Here is an 18,174-nt window from a genome sequence, read left to right as displayed (position 1 = left end):
TCCTGTAACAGACCTATGTATGTACAATGTATACCTATCACAAAGACAGGTACACATTATGTAGCTAGCTGGCTAAATAGATACATTGTACAGTACATACCTCTTAGGGGCCTATAACAAACAGCTTACTGCAAGAGTAATACGTTATTGCAGGACTGCACCTTATTGCAAGCAACTGTAATAGCTGTGTCATGACTTGCCCTCATGGGTTGAGGATCAAAGATGCCGGCTAGGCAAAGGTTTGAACACCCCCTCTCCTGGGGGCCAGTTTTATGACCAGTCGTAAATTCCTTGCAGAAACTTTCTCTTCCGTGCCATGCAGTATTGGGAGAGGGAATTTCCCTGTGGAACAAAGGAAGACTAACATCCAAAAGTGGATAATGAAACAATATTTCTACTTCAAAGAATGTGGGAAATGGTCGATGGGGACATAAAGAACAATCATGTCAAATACTTTACTATGTTGTGATGTCATTAAAGACGTTGGAACAACATAACTGTATCTCTGGGGGTGTACACTTCCCAGTTATGAGGTTTGCATCTAATTGTTGTATAAAATGAATGATTAAGTATAATAATACTTTTGTGAAGATAAAAGTTGTTATTTTAGCATTCTAGATGAGATTGTTTTCCATATTGACTTGATCTCAGTCAGTGGCCACGCCCAGATGAGCACAAACATGATGAAACACCCCCTTTTCTACTCAAGTGTAAAACCCTTTGTGACGAAATTCACATTAGACCCACCGAAGTACAGCGCGAGATGAGTATGGCAAAATGGTTTAAAATTACAACTCCATTACCAAAGGAAAAGACCAAGCAGACTATGGTGTAAACCGGATGTTGCAAATGGTTGAATTTCTACCAGACCAGGAAGCGTGAAGCTGAAGCTACATGGCTTAAAATGGTTAGACCAGACAGACCAGAAAACGTGAGAATGACTCTACGTTTGAAATGGTGAAACTCTGAAACTCTCAATCTCTACACAATAAGAAGAAACTCACTAGACCGTAGCATTACCAGTCTGCAGCTGGCATGTATAGTTGTCTAGAGAACGTTCACTAAAGACACGAGTTGGGAAGGACAATCCCTCTCAGACAACTGTTGGTACATCTGAAGTAACTATTCTAACAGATCAACTCAACGAACTACAGGGTACGCTGAAGTATCCATCCTAACCAACACTACAACCATAAACTCTACCAAGGACATTGGGATCTCTGGTGGGCAAACCAGAGTCCTACATCATCAACTCAACTATCGAAGACAGCTACGCGTAAATATATACATTGCATTTCTTATCCGAATGAGCGATGGTTAGGGTGCTAAGTATTATGATTACCGTGAGCGTAGTTTCCAAAGTAACAATGATAGTTTGAATCTCTGTCTCTCCCTTTCACAAACAGACCCCTCCTTCTCCTAACCAAGCATTCATGCTATTGTTAGTCCAGTCCACTAGGGACCTGTTTTCATTGTATTAGGTTAATAATCTATACCGTGTGTGTGTGTGTTTGTATTCTATGTTATTATTTAGTTAGTTAGTAAATAAATAATTAAGCCAATTTGTGTATTGCTGATTCATCAATAAGGTTAGGGTTCTTGCAAGTTCAAGGATTATGCGACGTTCAGAATGAGACTGATAAGAGGTAATTATTTAATAAGTGACTGTTATCGATATATAACATATATCTTCTAAGAGTTTAATTCAGGAGATGGTAACTCGTTAAACAACTTCTTCTGTGGTGCCCCAAATTCCTAATGAGTTAAATGTTACATGATTAATTTAATCGAGTGAAATTAAACATAGTTAGTTGATTCGATAAATAACAGTGACCATATTAATAAAAGTCACGTCACGTCTGCTGTATTCATTCCAAATAAGTGTTGAACAATTCACAAAGACAGAAAGATACACAACAGCTAGCTAAACAGATACACATACCTCTCTTGAGAGTTTATTTCGTAAACTGGTCTTTCAACCGGCTGAAGCGATCCTCTCCTCGCATAATGATAACTCTTGTTCAGTCTCCATTGCTGCCCATGAACAAAAATGAAAAGGATGTCACAAAACTCCTGGTTAACTCCTCCAGCACATCTTCCTCCTCCATACTTAAAAATGCCAGTCACCAAGGATCACAACAATATCACTGTCAAATTGCATTATCTGTAGCTGTCTTAAAATCTTCACTAGTAGTTTTTCCCGCAAATTAAACCTAGTCCTGTTTCCAGTTCCACTGCAAATGGAAAACAAGCAAAAACCAACAAGGCTAGTTCGAGCACGGCCCGGCACGGTTTGGTGCTTTAGTGGAATTGTGCCAATATGGGAACAGGGAAGGAAATGACCGTATGACATCTTATCTCTCCGATTTGTGTTTTTAACACGATGTGATAGGTAAGCTATATATCTTTATTTGACACTTGTCCCTTTACAGTGATTTTTTCCGCTATAATAGACCATGGAAATTCAAATAGCATGACAACATTTCTCCAAACGTCCGTCCTTCAGTTTCCACAACTGTAAAAAAGCGGCATGGATTTGAAATTATGGATGGATGGATCTGAAAGTAGGCTAGGTTACTGGGCTACGCAGTGTTCTCTCCCAGGTGCCCCTCCGTAGTGGGTGTGAAGGAGATTGTGACACGGCAGTATGGAATGCTGCCTGTCCTCAGATCAAAGGACTCACAGCTGCCCTCAACCCCAAACACCTCTATGTGAGGTGGAGAGACAGAGGGTGTGTTCCAATAATATTGTCTTCCTCCTGAAGTGTGCACTTGTTCACCACTCCCCACAAATGTAAAAGCATTGGGTTCATGGTGTTGGCATGGGCCAGAGGGAGTTTCCATATTTCAGTCAAATCCATAAAGGGAAGTGAAAAATGCAGTTGCAGCAGGTTGCTTGTGCAGTGCTTCTTCCAAACCAATAGTTTACATTCAGCAAAACCCAACTTGGTATTTTTATCCACAATAACATGTCTATGTGTGTTATTGTGTGATATAATTGTGTTTATGAACTGTGTAGTTTGGATCCTGGATGCTGATTGAGTAACACAACATTCCATCCGTTTATATATCAGACGATATACCACGGGTACGACACAAAAATACTGTTCTATCTGAAGTATCACTAGCCTGTTCTTGACATACCACGGCAAATGACAAGAGAAAAGCAAAAAGGATAGCATTTGGCTTGCAATAGCGGGGGTTTGTATAAACCTTGCCGTCTGTCTCTCAGGCCTCTGCAACAATGTTGCAATTTTGAAATGCGACCTCCCCTGTACCATAGAGAGTGAACGATGTCCTGGCGAGACAACAACTTTTCTGAGCAAGGAGAAATCATGCATCAGCATCATTATTTTGGATATATACTGAACATAAATATAAAACGCAACATGCAACAATTTCAAAGATTTGATTGAGTTACAGTTCATATAAGGAAATCAGTCAATTGAAATAAATAAATTAGGCCCTTATCAATGGATTTCACACGACTGGAAAGGGGTGCAGCCATGGGTGGGCCAGGATCAGTCAATCAGAATGAGTTTTTCCTCACAAAGGGGCTTTATTACAGACAGAAATACTCCTCAGCACTCACCACCCCCCCTCAGACGATCCTGCAGGTGAAGAGGCCGGATGTGGAGGTCCTGGCCTGTCGTTGTCACGTCATCTACGGTTGTGAGCCCGGTTGGATGTACTGCCAAATTCTCTAAAATGATGTTGGAGGCAGCTTATGGTAGAGAAATGAACATTCAATTCTCTGGCAACAGCTCTGGTGGACATTCCTGCAGTCAGCATTCCAATTGCACGCTCCCTCAAAAAATGAGACATAAGTGGCATTGTGTAGTGTGACAAAACGACACATTTTAAAGTGGCCTTTTATTGTCCCCAGCACAAGATGCAATGATGTGTAATGTGTAATGATCATGCTGTTTAATCAGCTTCTTGATATGCCACACCTGTCAGGTGGATGGATTATTTTGGAAAAGGGAAAATGCTCACTAACAGCGATGTAAACAAATTTGTACAAAAACTTTGAGAGAAATAAGGTTTTTGTGCATTTGGAACATTTCGGGGAGTTTTTATTTCATGAAACATGGGAAAAACACTTTATATGTTGCATTTATATTTTTGGTCAGTGTATACATGTCAGTACAATACAGCTAAAACAAACGAAAATGCAGATTGTAGATAAATGCACATATAATTGTCAACAACAAATTAACATACAGGATACAGTGGCATGCAAAAGTATTCACCCCCCTTGGCATTTTTCCTATTTTGTTGCCTTACAACCTGGAATTAAAATAGATTTTTTGTGGGTTTGTATCATTTGATTTACACAACATGCCTACCACTTTGAAGATGCAAAATATGTTTTATTGTGAAACAAACAAGAAATAAGACAAGATTCCATCCGTTTATATATCTTGTTTATAGAAACAATTAATTCACATGTAGCAGTTACAGCACATCATTCTAATTATAAAATAATTAATAAAAAATGGTGAATGCTACAATCTTTAAGTCTTACCACAGATTCTCAATTGGATTGAGGTCTGGGCTTTGACTAAGCCATTCCAAGACATGTAAATGTTTCCCCTGAAACCACTCGAGTGTTGCTTTAGCAGTATGCTTAGAGTCATTGTCCTGCTGGAAGGTGAACCTCCGTCTCAGTCTCAAATCTCTGGAAGACTGAAACAGGTTTCCCTCAAGAATTTGCCTATTTTTAGCGCCATCCATCATTCCTTCAATTCTGACCAGTTTCCCAGTCCCTGCCGATGAAAAACATCCCCACAGCATGATGCTGCCACCACCATGCTTCACTGTGGGGATGGTGTTCTCGGGGTGATGAGAGGTGTTGGGTTTGCGCCAGACATAGCGTTTTCCTTGATGGCCAAAAAGCTCAATTTTAGTAATAATAATAATAATAATAATAATATTAGTCTCATCTGACCAGAGTATCTTCTTCCATATGTTTGGGGAGTCTCCCACACCAAACGTGTTTGTTTATTTTTTTCTTTGAGCAATGGCTTTTTTCTGGCCTCTCTTCCGTAAAGCCCAGCTCTGTGGAGTGTATGGCTTAAAGTGGTTCTATGGACAGATACTCCAACCTCCACTGTGGAGCTTTGCAGCTCCTTCAGGGTTATCTTTGGTCTCTTTGTTGCCTCTCTGATTAATGCCCTCCTTGCCTGGTCTGTGAGCTTTGGTGGGGGGCCCTCTCTTGGCGGGTTTGTTGTGGTGCCATATTCTTTAAAAAAATGTATAATGGATTTAATGGTGCTCCGTGGGATGTTCAAAGTTTCTGATATTTTTTATAACCCAACCCTGATCTATACTTCCCCACAACTTTGTCCCTGACCTGTTTGGGGAGCTCCTTGGTCTTCATGGTGCCGCTTGCTTGGTGCTGCGCCTTGCTTAGTGGTATTGCAGACTCTGGGGCCTTTCAGAACAGGTGTATATATACTGAGATCATGTGACAGATCATGTGACACTTAGATTGCACACAAGTGGACTTTATTTAACTAATTATGCAACTTCTGAAGGTAATTGGTTGCACCAGATCTTATTTAAGGGCTTCATAGCAAAGGGGATGAATACATATGCACGCACCACTTTTCCGTTATTTATTTTGTTAAATTTTTTAAATGCACTGTACCTCAGTATTAGTATTATTTATTTTATACAGTTTATACGCTTTTTTTTCTTCTTACCTTTATCAAGGGTGCCAATAATGCTAGACCTGACTGTACATTATTTTGACCCCAAGAAGAAACCATTGGCAAAAAATATAAACTTTCTTCTTATCAAAACATCATTAGACATTAAAAATAATCTCAGAGAAAAATACATTGTTTTCCCTTATACACTGAGTATACCAAACATTAAGGACACCTTCCCAATATTGAGTTGCACCCCCTTCCGCCCTCAGAACAGCCTCAATTCGTCGGGGCATGGAATCTACAAGGTGTCGAAAGCGTTCCACAGGGATGCTGGCCCATGTTGACTCCATTGATTCCCACAGGTTTTCATCAAGGATAATCTCTCTGTACTTTGATCCGTTCATCTTTCCCTCAATCCTGAATAGTCTCCCAGTCCCTGCTGATGAAAAACATCCCCACAGCATGATGCTGCAATCACCATGCTTCACCGTAGGGATGGTGCCAGGTTTCCTCCAGACGTGACGCTTGGCATTCAGGCCAAAGAGTTCGATCTTGGTTTCATCAGACCAAAGAATCTTGTTTCTCATGGTCTGAGAGTCCTTTAGATTGCCTTTTGGCAAACTCCAAGCGGGCTGTCATCTGCCTTTTACTGAGGAGTGGCTTCCGTCTGGCCACTCTACCATAAAGGCCTAATTGGTGGAGTGCTGAAGAGATGGTTGTCCTTCTGGAAGGTTCTCCCATCTCCACAGAGGAACTCTGGAGCTCTGTCGGGTTCTTGGTCACCTCTCTGAACAAGGCTCTTCTCCCCCGATTGCTCAGTTTGGCCGGGCGGCCAGCTCTAGGAAGAGTCTTGGTGGTTCCAAACTTCTTCCATTTAAGAATGATGGAGGCCACTGTGTTCTTGGGGACCTTCAATGCTTCAGAAATTACTTGGTACCCTTCCCGAGATCTGTGCCTCGACACAATCCTGTCTCGGAGCACTACGGAGCGCAGCTGAACATCGTATGCTGGAAAACACTTGGTTTGTTATTTTTGATTAAAACAAAACTGCTATTCATTAAATACGAATACAGAACTTGTTTTTGTGTGGATTCCGCGACGCGGTTAGCTTTAACCTCTTAAAGATCGGATCCTTTTTTTCAATTTTCACCTAAAATGACATACCCAAATCTAACTGCCTGTAGCTCAGGACCTGAAGCAAGGATATGCATATTATTGATACCATTTGAAAGGAATTACTTTTAAGTTTGTGCAAATGTGAAATTAATGTAGGAGAATATAACACATTAGATCTGGTAAAAGATAATACATACAAAAAAACATGCGTTTTCTATATATATATTTTTTGCCTCATCTTCGAAATTCAAGAGAAAGGCCATATATTAAGGATTCTAGGTGTAATTGAGTGTGTGTGCAAAGTTTCATATTGATTCTTTGAAAAGTGAGAAGACAGCATAATATTTTCCATCAAGAGTTTGCCCAAATGTACCCAAGTGGCCGAATTGGTCAATTGATACATTTTCAAGTACATAACTATAAAGAACATACGAAAATGCTATGGTAATAAAAAAATAAAGTTTACACACTCCCAGGAATGTCATACATGATGGATTATTAGCTTCCCTACATAAGACACTAACCTTCACACATCTGGATGGCCGGGCGGGGTGGGTGTGGAGGTAGAGACAGCCAAGGGGTCAGACTGGAGGATCCAGGTCCTACGTTTGAATAGGTGGAGGATGGAGGAGTTTACCACTATTAAGGATAAAAAATAAAAAAGCAGTTACAGAAGTCAAATGTACTATTAGGGTGTGGAGCACTTCATCAATACATCAAATACACAATACATATCTAAAGTTTTAGAACACCTACTCATTCAAGGGTTTGCCTTTATTTTTACTATTTTCTACATTGTAAAATAATAGTAAAGACATCAAAACTATGAAATAACACATATGTAATCATGTAGTAACCAAAAAAGTGTTAAACAAATCAAAATATATTTTGATGACAGCTTTGCACACTCTTGGAAAGAACTTAGAACGTTTCTTCAAGTGCAGTCCAAAAACCATCAAGCTCTATGATGAAACTGGCTCTCATGAGGACTGCCACAGGAATGAAGGCCCAGAGTTACCTTTGCTGCAGAAGATAAGTTCATTAGAGTTACCAGCTTTAGAAATTGCAGCCCAAATAAATGCTTCACAGAGTTCAAGTAACAGACACATCTCAACATCAACTGTTCAGAGGAGACTGTGTGAATCAGGCCTTCATGGTCGAATTGCTGCAAAGAAACCACTACTAAAGGACACCAATAAGAAGAAGAGACTTGCTTGGGCCAAGAAAAACGAGCAATGGAGGTTAGACCGGTGGTAATTTGTCCTCTGGTGTGGAGTGAAACATTTAGATTTTTGGTTCCAAACGGCGTGTCTTTGTGAGACGCGGTGTGGGTGAATGGATGATCTCTGCATGTGTGGTTCCCAACGTAAAGCATGGAGGTTGCGGTGTTATGGTGTGGGGGTGCTTTGCTGGTGACACTGTCTGTGATATATTTAGAATTCAAGGCACACTTAACTAGCATGGCTACCACAGTATTCTGCAGCGATACGCCATCCCATCTGGTTTGAGCTTAGTGGGACTATCATTTGTTTTTCAACAGGACAATGACACAACACACCTCCAGGCTGTGTAAGGGCTATTTTACCAAGAAGGAGAGTGAGGGAGTGCTGCATCAGATGACCTGGCCTCTACAATCCCCCGACCTCAACCAAATTGAGATGGTTTGGTATGAGCTGGACGGCAGAGTGAAGGAAAAGCAGCCAACAAGTGCTCAGCATATGTGGGAACTCCTTCAAGGCTGTTGGAAATGCATTCCAGGTGAAGCTGGTTGAGAGAATGCCAAGAGTGTGCAAAGCTGTCATCAAGGCAAAGGGTGGCTATTTGAAGAATCTCAAATATAAAATATATTTAGATATGTTTAACACTTTTTGGGTTACTACATGATTCCATGTGTTATTTCATAGTTTTGATATCTTCACTACTATTCTACAATGTAGAAAATAGTACAAATAAAGAAAAACCCTTGAATGAGTAGGTGTTCTAAAACTTTTGACCGGTAGTGTGTTTGTGTGTATATATATATACAGTGGGGAGAACAAGTATTTGATACACTGCCAATTTTGCAGGTTTTCTACTTAAAAAGCATGTAGAGGTCTGTAACTTTTATCATAGGTACACTTCAACTATGAGCGACGGAATCTAAAACAAAAATCCAGAAAATCACATTGTATGATTTTTAAGTAATTAATTTGCATTTTATTGCATGACATAAGTATTTGATCACCTACCAACCAGTAAGAATCCAACCTCTCCACAATTGCTAAGACCAGTGAGCTGTGTAAGGACACCAGGGATAAAATTGTAGACCTGCACAAGGCTGGGATGGGCTACAGGACAATAGGCAAGCAGCTTGGTGAGAAGGCAACAACTGTTGGCGCAATTATTAGAATATGGAAGAAGTTCAAGATGACGGTCAATCACCCTCGGTCTGGGGCTCCATTCAAGATCTCACCTCGTGGGGCATCAATGATCATGAGGAAGGTGAGGGATCAGCCCAGAACTACACGGCAGGACCTGGTCAATGACCTGAAGAGAGCTGGGAGTCTCAAAGAAAACCATTAGTAACACACTACGCCGTCATGGATTAAAATCCTGCAGCGCACACAAGGTCCCCCTGCTCAAGCCAGCACATGTCCAGGCCAGTCTGAAGTTTGCCAATGACCATCTGGATGATCCAGAGGAGGAATGGGAGAAGGTCATGTAGTCTGATGAGACAAGAATATAGCTTTTGGTCTAAACTCCACTCACCGTGTTTGGAGGAAGAAGAAGAATGAGTACAACCCCAAGAACACCATCCCAATCATGAAGCATGGAGGTGGAAACATCATTCTTTGGGGATGCTTTTCTGCAAAGGGGACAGGACGACTGCACCGTATTGAGGGGAGGATGGATGGGGCCATGTATCGCGAGATCTTGGTCAACAACCTCCTTCCCTCAGTAAGAGCATGGATGGGGCCATGTATCGCGAGATCTTGGCCAACAACCTCCTTCCCTCAGTAAGAGCATTGAAGATGGGTCGTGGCTGGGTCTTCCAGCATGACAACGACCCGAAACACACAGCCAGGGCAACTAAGGAGTGGCTCCGTAAGAAGCATCTTAAGGTCCTGGAGTGGCCTAGCCAGTCTCCAGACCTGAACCCAATAGAAAATCTTTGGAGGGAGCTGAAAGTCTGTATTGCCCAGCGACAGCCCCGAAACCTGAAGGATCTGGAGAAGGTCTGTATGGAGGAGTGGGCCAAAATCCCTGCTGCAGTGTGTGCAAACCTGGTCAAGACCTACAGGAAACGTATGATCTCTGTAATTGCAAACAAAGGTTTCTGTACCAAATATTAAGTTGTGCTTTTCTGATGTATCAAATACTTATGTCATGCAATAAAATGCAAATTAATTACTTAAAAATCATATAATGTGATTTCTGGATTTTTTTTTTAGATTCTCTCACAGTTGAAGTCTACCTATGATAAAAAATTACAGACCTCTACATGCTTTGTAAGTAGGAAAACCTGCAAAATTGGAAGTGTATCAAATACTTGTTCTCCCCACTGTATATAATATGCCATTTAGCAGACGCTTTTATCCAAAGCGACTTACAGTCATGCGTGCATACATTTTTACGTATGGGTGGTCCCGGGGATCGAACCCACTACCCTGGTGTTACAAGCGACATGCTCTACCAATTGAGCTACAGAGGACCACCCAATCAATATAATTAAGCCGATATAACTAGGGCTGTGAAACCCATAGCCGAATGGCTTCAGACTGAGCATTTATCACTGGAAAATGCTGCTGACATTGAACATAGCTTAGGGTTAGGGTATTTAATTCATTTCAGTCTTTCCTATGGCACTATTCCCAACATCTTATACCCCATAGGTTGTAAATAAACCCTCTTTAAATGTGTGGAGCAATAGGAAATAAACTCAAACCACAGCATCTCACCTCCATAACATACACACAGGCTATACAAATGCATTGCATGACTCAGGTCTATATATTATACATATATATACATATATATATATATAGAGAGAGAGAGAGAGAGAGAGAGAGAGGAGAGAGAGAGAGAGAGAGAGAGAGAGAGAGAGAGAGAGAGAGAGAGAGAGAGAGAGAAAGATACGTTTTTGCTTCTCCTGCTAAAGTTTGTAGAACAGAACTAACCAATGCGTAATGTAAACTACCATGCGCCCATGTCTGATTCATATAAGGAACTAACCCTAATACGCACATATCTTACAAAATGGCTGTTTGTTGGTCAAAGGACCATCTCAAACTCCTGTAAAGCCCTGCTCATTGGCTATCTAGCTAGCTATGTTTCAAAACGATAGGTGGTCATTGGACCAAGATACTGTCAATCAAGTGAACATCGCCCGCCTCATTGGCGCGTAATCATGTCAGTTCTTGGTAGGCTCAAATAGCTTTTGTGTAGCCTGCAAAATAATGAAAAAGTTTGGTTGACTTCTTGAGTATCTGAGGATCGCAGAAAAAACTAACTTGACTGGGTGAAACAAGGTGTAGCGTCTATATTATGTCTAAATGTTTTGTTGCAAGTTGAATGAGTCGGAATTCAGGCGAAACGCTGTATTCAACATGGATCGTGTTAGGATCTAAAAATTGATTTTATCAAACTAAACAACTCTACATTTTATCTCTGGGACCCTCAGGATGACAAATCAGAGCAAGATTACTGAATGTAAGTACATTACCTTCAGAAGTGAATGTATCAAACAAGTTGCCTTGCTAAAAGTGTTTTGCTGTTGTGCACTATCTTCAAACAATAGCATGGTATTTTTGCGCTGCAATACCTACTGTAAATTGGACACTGCACTTAGATTAACAATAATTTAAGCTTACTGCCCATATAAGACATGTATATGTCCGTGAAAATGTGCTTTTGTTTACGTCATTGTAGTCACATTATCCGTATTGAGCAACAACTGTGCCAATTTCGGGACACCCATCCAGTAGAGGTTAACAGCTAGGACTGCTATTTCATGTCCCGGAATCCCGCTTAACAGACAGGTTGAAGCCTGAGATGCTACGCTGCTAGCCATCAAGCTAACACAGTTGGTACCAGATGAGTTTTGCAATGGAGCCCTATTTGTCTGGAGAAATAAATGAATGGTTCCAGCACTGTAGGAGCTGTATCTATTACGCCTTGTTTAGGGACAAACCCGATCACTCAGAGTTCCAATGCGGCAATTGTTTACTTGCCGATGATTATAGGCTTGAGGTGGCTTCCTTGATCACGCAGGTCGCCAGCCTACGTAAGAAACTGGGGAAAACACAGAAAATGTTCTACGCCGGTGGCTGGAAGCCGTTCGCGCTTGTTGGATGCATCTCCGCCTTGTAGTTTTTTTCGTTATCCGACTGGCCGGTGTTGCCCGGAGCTCTCCCATCTGATAGTGGAGTCGAAGGAGCACAGTTGGTAGAGCATGGCATTTGCAACGCCAGGATTGTGGGTTCGATTCCCACGGGGGGCCAGTATTAAAATGTATGCACTAACTGTAAGTCGCTCTGGATAAGAGCGTCTGCTAAATGACTGAAATGTAAAATGTAAAGGCAATCAACGATGGTCGCATGTCACGAGCCGTGGAAGCCGAAGACAGCGACCTCCCGCAAAGCAGTCTACACTCCCAACGAGAGGCCCGGAGCGGATACAAACAACAAATAGTTTCACCGTCCTGGAGCCTGATCTTCCTGCACATTCGTCGCTGGGGATGCATGTGTCTGTGGCCGATTTTGAAGTCGACGTTGGCAACCTTCCGTCCCTGCTCTGGATCGAGCATGGCTTCTCCATCTGTCGGAGGCCTGCACCATCCTGTGAATCGTGGGACTGGGCGGCTTTCGTAGTCCTTCTCGCCAGCCGTGATTTTGGGCAGCTCCATGGTAAAGAAATGTGACTGTTCCTGGTGCAAAAACAATGTCCTCTCCCGGAGCTCGATTAAATGACATTACTAAGCTGCTCCTGAATGTACTTTGCAAAGCCATGGATATCGATTCTATTGTAGTCCATGTGGGTTTTCATGACATTATGAAGGGCAGCTATGAACAGTTGAAACTGGATTTTAAAGAGCTGATTTACTTTCTGCTAGACACTAACAAAAGACCCATCATATCTGGCCCCCATCATATCTGGCCCTGTGCCCTCTCTGAATCATGGCATTGAACGCTTTAGCAGGATTCTTTCTCTTTACAACTGGCTACGTGATTATTACAACTCAATGGGGGGAACTTTTGTTGACAATTTCGATACCTTTTGGAAACAAAACACGTTTTATAAGGAGGATGGGTTCCACCCAAATTATTTGGGTTCCTGGATCCTTTCACAGCATAATAAGCTGCGTTGAGACAATGACATCAATGACCCAAGCCCAGCTCAGCTAATTCCTACCATTGTGACGCAGAGTTGTCATAGTGCTTCAGCAAATGTACATTACACCAGGGGCGTCGGTAGACACAATATAAGTAACCTAATTTATGTCCCTCTAACTGCCCTGAATGCCTCTGCTGATCCTACATCTATTGTATGCAGTAATCATGTGCCTGTGAACCAGATTTATACTGTTAGCACTGAGCCGTTGTGCCCTAGTATAAGAGGTCATACAATAAGTTTTGTAGTCATTCCTATGTTGTTGATGTAAAGAATATGTGTTGGTCCATGATGTGTAATGAGGAGCAAACAGACGCTGCACTTGACACATTTATGAAATTGCTTATTCCAGATACTAATAAGCATGCACCCATTAAGAAAATGACTGTAAAATCTGTTAAATCCCTGTGGATTGATGAGGAATTGAAAAATTGTGTGGTTGAGAGGGATGAGGCAAAAGGAATGGCAAATAAGTCTGGCTGCACAACCGATTGGCAAACGTATTGCCAATATGTTTAGTCAAGTAACTAAACTGAATAAAAGAAGAAAATACACCATGAAACAAAGATAAATGACATAAAGAATGATAGTAAAAAGCTTTGCAGCACCTTAAATGAAATGTTGGGAAAAAAGACAAACTCAGCTCCATCATTCATTGAATCAGATGGCTCATTCATCACAAAACCAACTGATTTGCTTGCTACTTGCCAACTACTTTAAACTCTTAAGGATCTGACCCTTTTTTTCAATTTTCACCTAAAACGACATACCCAAATCTAACTGCCTGTAGCTCAGGACCTGAAGCAAGGATATGCATATTCTTGATTCCATTTGAAAGGAAACACTTTGAAGTTTGTGGAAATGTGAAATTAATGTAGGAGAATATAACACATTAGATCTGGTAAAAGATAGTACAAACAAAAAAACATGCGTTTTCTATAATTTTTTATGTTCCATCATCTTTGAAATGCAAGAGAAAGTACATAATATAATATTACAGTTTAGGTGCAATTTAGATTCTGGCCACTAGATGGCAGCAGTGTGTATATGCAAAGTTTCAGATTGATCCAGTGAAGCGTTGCAATACTGGACTATTTTGTATCAAGTCTGCCCAAATGTGCCGAATTGGTCAATTGATACATTTTCAAGTACATAATTATAGAGAACATACAAAAACAATATGGGAATACAAAATGTACGTTTACACACTCCCAGGAATGTCATACATGATGGATCATTAGCTTATACACTAACTTTCACACATCTAGATGGCCGGGCGGGGTGGGTATGGAGCCAGAGACAGCAAGGGTTCAAACTGTAGATCCCAGTTCCCATACATGAGAATATAAAAATTGATTTTATCAAACAAAACTATGCTACATTTTATCTCTGGGACCCTCAGGATGACAAATCAGAGCAAGATTACTGAATGTAAGTACATTATTTATCTTCAGAGGTGAATGTATCAAACCAGTTGCCGTGATAAGTTTTTTGTTGTTGTGCACTCTCCTCAACAATAGCATGTTTTTTTTCTTCACTATAATAGCTACTGTAAATGGGACAGTGCAGTTAGATTAACAAGAATGTAAGCTTTCTGCCCATATAAGACATGTCTATGTCTTGGAAAGTTTGCTTTTACTTACAACAGTCATGCTAATCACATTAGTGCACGTTAGCTCAACCATCCCGTATACGGGACACCGATCCCATAGAGGTTAAGGATTTTTTCATTGGCAAGATTAGCAAACTTAGGCATGATATGCCAGCAACAAACACTGACACTACACATCCAAGTATATCTGACCAAATTATGAAAGACAAGAATTGTAATTTTGAATTCCGTAAAGTGAGTGTGGAAGAGGTGAACAAATTATTGTTGTCTATCAACAATGACAAGCCACCGGGGTCTGACAACTTGGATGGAAAATGACTGAGGATAATAGCGGACGATATTGCCACTCCTATTTGCCATATCTTCAATTTAAGCCTACTAGAAAGTGTGGGCCCCCAGGCTTGGAGGGAGGCAAAAGTCATTCCCTACCTAAGAATAGTAAAGCCCCCTTTACTGTCTCAAATAGCCAACCAATCAGCCTGTTACCAACCCTTAGTAAACTTTTATGAAAGATTGTGTTTGACCAGATACAATGCTATTTTTGCTTATAGGGAAGGACAACCAACAAACAGAGCACTTACACAAATGACTGATGATTTGAGAAAATTGATGATACAAAGATTGTGGGGGCTGTTTTGTTAGACTTCAGTGCGGCTTCTGACATTATTGATCATAGTCTGCTGCTGGAAAAACATATGTGTTATGGCTTTAAACCCCCTGCTATATTGTGGATAAAGAGTTACCTGTCTAACAGAACACAGAGGGTGTTCATTAATGGGAGCCTCTCCAACATAATCCAGGTAGAATCAGGAATTCCCCAGGGCAGCTGTCTAGGCCCATTAATTGTTTCAATCTTTACTAATGACATGACACTGGCTTTGAGTAAAGCCAGAGTGTTTATGTATGCAGATTACTCAACTCTATACATGTCAGCTACAACAATGACTGAAATGACTGCAACACTTAACAAAGAGTTGCAGTTAGTTTCAGAGTGGGTGGCAAGGAATATGTTAGTCCTAAATATTTCTAAAAATAAAAGCATTGTATTTGGGACAAATCATTCACTAAACCCGAAAACTCAACTAAATCTTGTAATAAATACTGTGGAAATTGAGCAAGTTGAGGTGACTAAACTGCTTGGAGTAACCCTGGATTGTAAACTGTCATGGTCAAAACATATTGATACAACAGTAGCAAAAATGGGGAGAAGTACAGTGCCTTGTAAAAGTATTCATCCCCCTTGGCGTTCTTCCTATTTAGTTTCATTACAACCTGTAATTTAAATATTTTTTTATTTGGATTTCATGTAATGGACCTACATAAAATAGTCCAAATTGGTTAAGTGAAATTACAAAAATAACTTGTTTCAAACAATTTGTACAAATAAATAACGGAAAAGTGGTGCGTGCATATGTATTCACCCCCTTTGCTATGAAGCCCCTAAATAAGATCTGGTGCAACCAATTACCTTCAGAAGTCACATAATTAGTTAACCAGGTGGCGAATCGCATCTCTGCATGTCTGGCACACATATCAGTGTGGATGTCGGATCACCACCTCAAGCTGAACCTCGGCAAGACGGAGCTGCTCTTCCTCCCGGAGAAGGACTGCCCGCTCCATGATCTCGCCATCACGGTTGACAACTCCATTGTGTCCTCCTCCCAGAGTGCAAAGAACCTTGGCGTGACCCTGCAAAATACCCTGTCATTCTCCGCTAACATCAAAGCGGTGACCCAATCCTGCAGGTTCATGCTCTACAACATTCGCAGAGTACGACCCTACCTTACACAGAAAGCGGCACAGGTCCTAATCCAGGCACTGGTCATCTCCCGTCTGGATTACTGTAACTCGCTGTTGGCTGGGCTCCAGAACGCTGCAGCCCGTCTCGTGTTAAACTTTCCCAAGTTCTCTCATGTCACCCCGCTCCTCCGCACACTCCACTGGCTTCCAGTTGAGTCTCGCATGTACTACAAGACCATGGTGCTTGCCTACGGAGCTGTGAGGGGAACTCCTCCACCTCCTTAACTTCAGGCTCTGATCAGACCCTACACCCAAACGAGGGCACTACGTTCATCCACCTCTGGCCTGCTAGCTCCCCTACCTCTACGGAAGCACAGTTCCTGCTCAGCCCAGTCAAAGCTATTCGCTGCTCTGGCACCCCAATGGTGGAACAAGCACCCCCACGACACCAGGATAGCAGAGTCACTGACCACATTTTACATTTACATTTTAGTCATTTAGCAGACGCTCTTATCCAGAGCGACTTACAGGAGCAATTAGGGTTAAGTGCCTTGCTCAAGGGCACATCAACACATTTTTCACCTAGTCGGCTCGGGGATTAGAACCAGCCACCTTTCGGTTACTGGCACAACGCTCTTAACCACTAAGCTACCTGCCGCCCCACTAAGCTACCTGCCGACCACCTTCCAGAGACACTTGAAACCATACCTCTTTAAGGAATACCTGGAATAGTATAAAGTAATCCTTCTTCCCCCACCCCCCATAAAATAAAAAAAAAGGTGGTTGTCCCACTGGCTATCATATGTTGAATGCACCAATTTGTAAGTCGCTCTGGATAAGAGCGTCTGCTAAATGATGTAAATGTAAAATGTAAATGCAAATAAAGTCCACCTGTGTGCAATCTAAGTGTCACATGATCTGTCACATGATCTCAGTATATATACACCTGTTCTGAAAGGCCCCAGAGTCTGCAACATCACTAAGCAAGGGGCATCACCAAGCAAGTGGCACCATGAAGACCAAGGAGCTCTCCAAACAGGTCAGGGACAAAGTTGTGGAGAAGTACAGATCAGGGTTAGGTTATAAAAAATATCCGAAACTTTGAACATCCCACGGAGTACCATTACATCCATTATTACAAAATTGAAAGAATATGGCACCATAACAAACCTGCCAAGAGAGGGCTGCCCACCAAAACTCACGGACCAGGCAAGGAGGGCATTAATCAGAGAGGCAACAAAGAGACCAAAGATAACCTTGAAGGAGCTGCAAAGCTCCACAGTGGACAATGGAGTATCTGTCCATAGGACCACTTTAAGCCGTACACTCCACACAGCTGGGCTTTACGGAAGAGTGGCCAAAAAAAAGCTATTGCTTAAAGAAAAAAATAAGCAAACACGTTTGGTGTTCGCCAAAAATCATGTGGGAGACTCCCCAAACATATAGAAGAAGGTACTCTGGTCAGATGAGACTAAAATTGAGCTTTTTGGCGATCAAGAAAAACGCTATGGATGTTTTTCATCGGCAAGGACTGGGAAACTGGTCAGAATTGAAGGAATGATGGATGGCGCTAAATACAGGGAAATTCTTGAGGGAAACCTGTTTCAGTCTTCCAGAGATTTGAGACTGGGATGGAGGTTCACCTTCCAGCAGGACAATGACTCTAAGCCTACTGCTAAAG

The sequence above is a fragment of the Coregonus lavaretus genome (assembly GCF_964263955.1).
Source record: "Coregonus lavaretus genome assembly, chromosome: 30".
NCBI classification, from domain to species: domain Eukaryota; kingdom Metazoa; phylum Chordata; class Actinopteri; order Salmoniformes; family Salmonidae; genus Coregonus; species Coregonus lavaretus.
The sequence above is the reverse complement of the archived record's forward strand: the minus strand, read 5'-3'. Positions refer to the sequence as shown.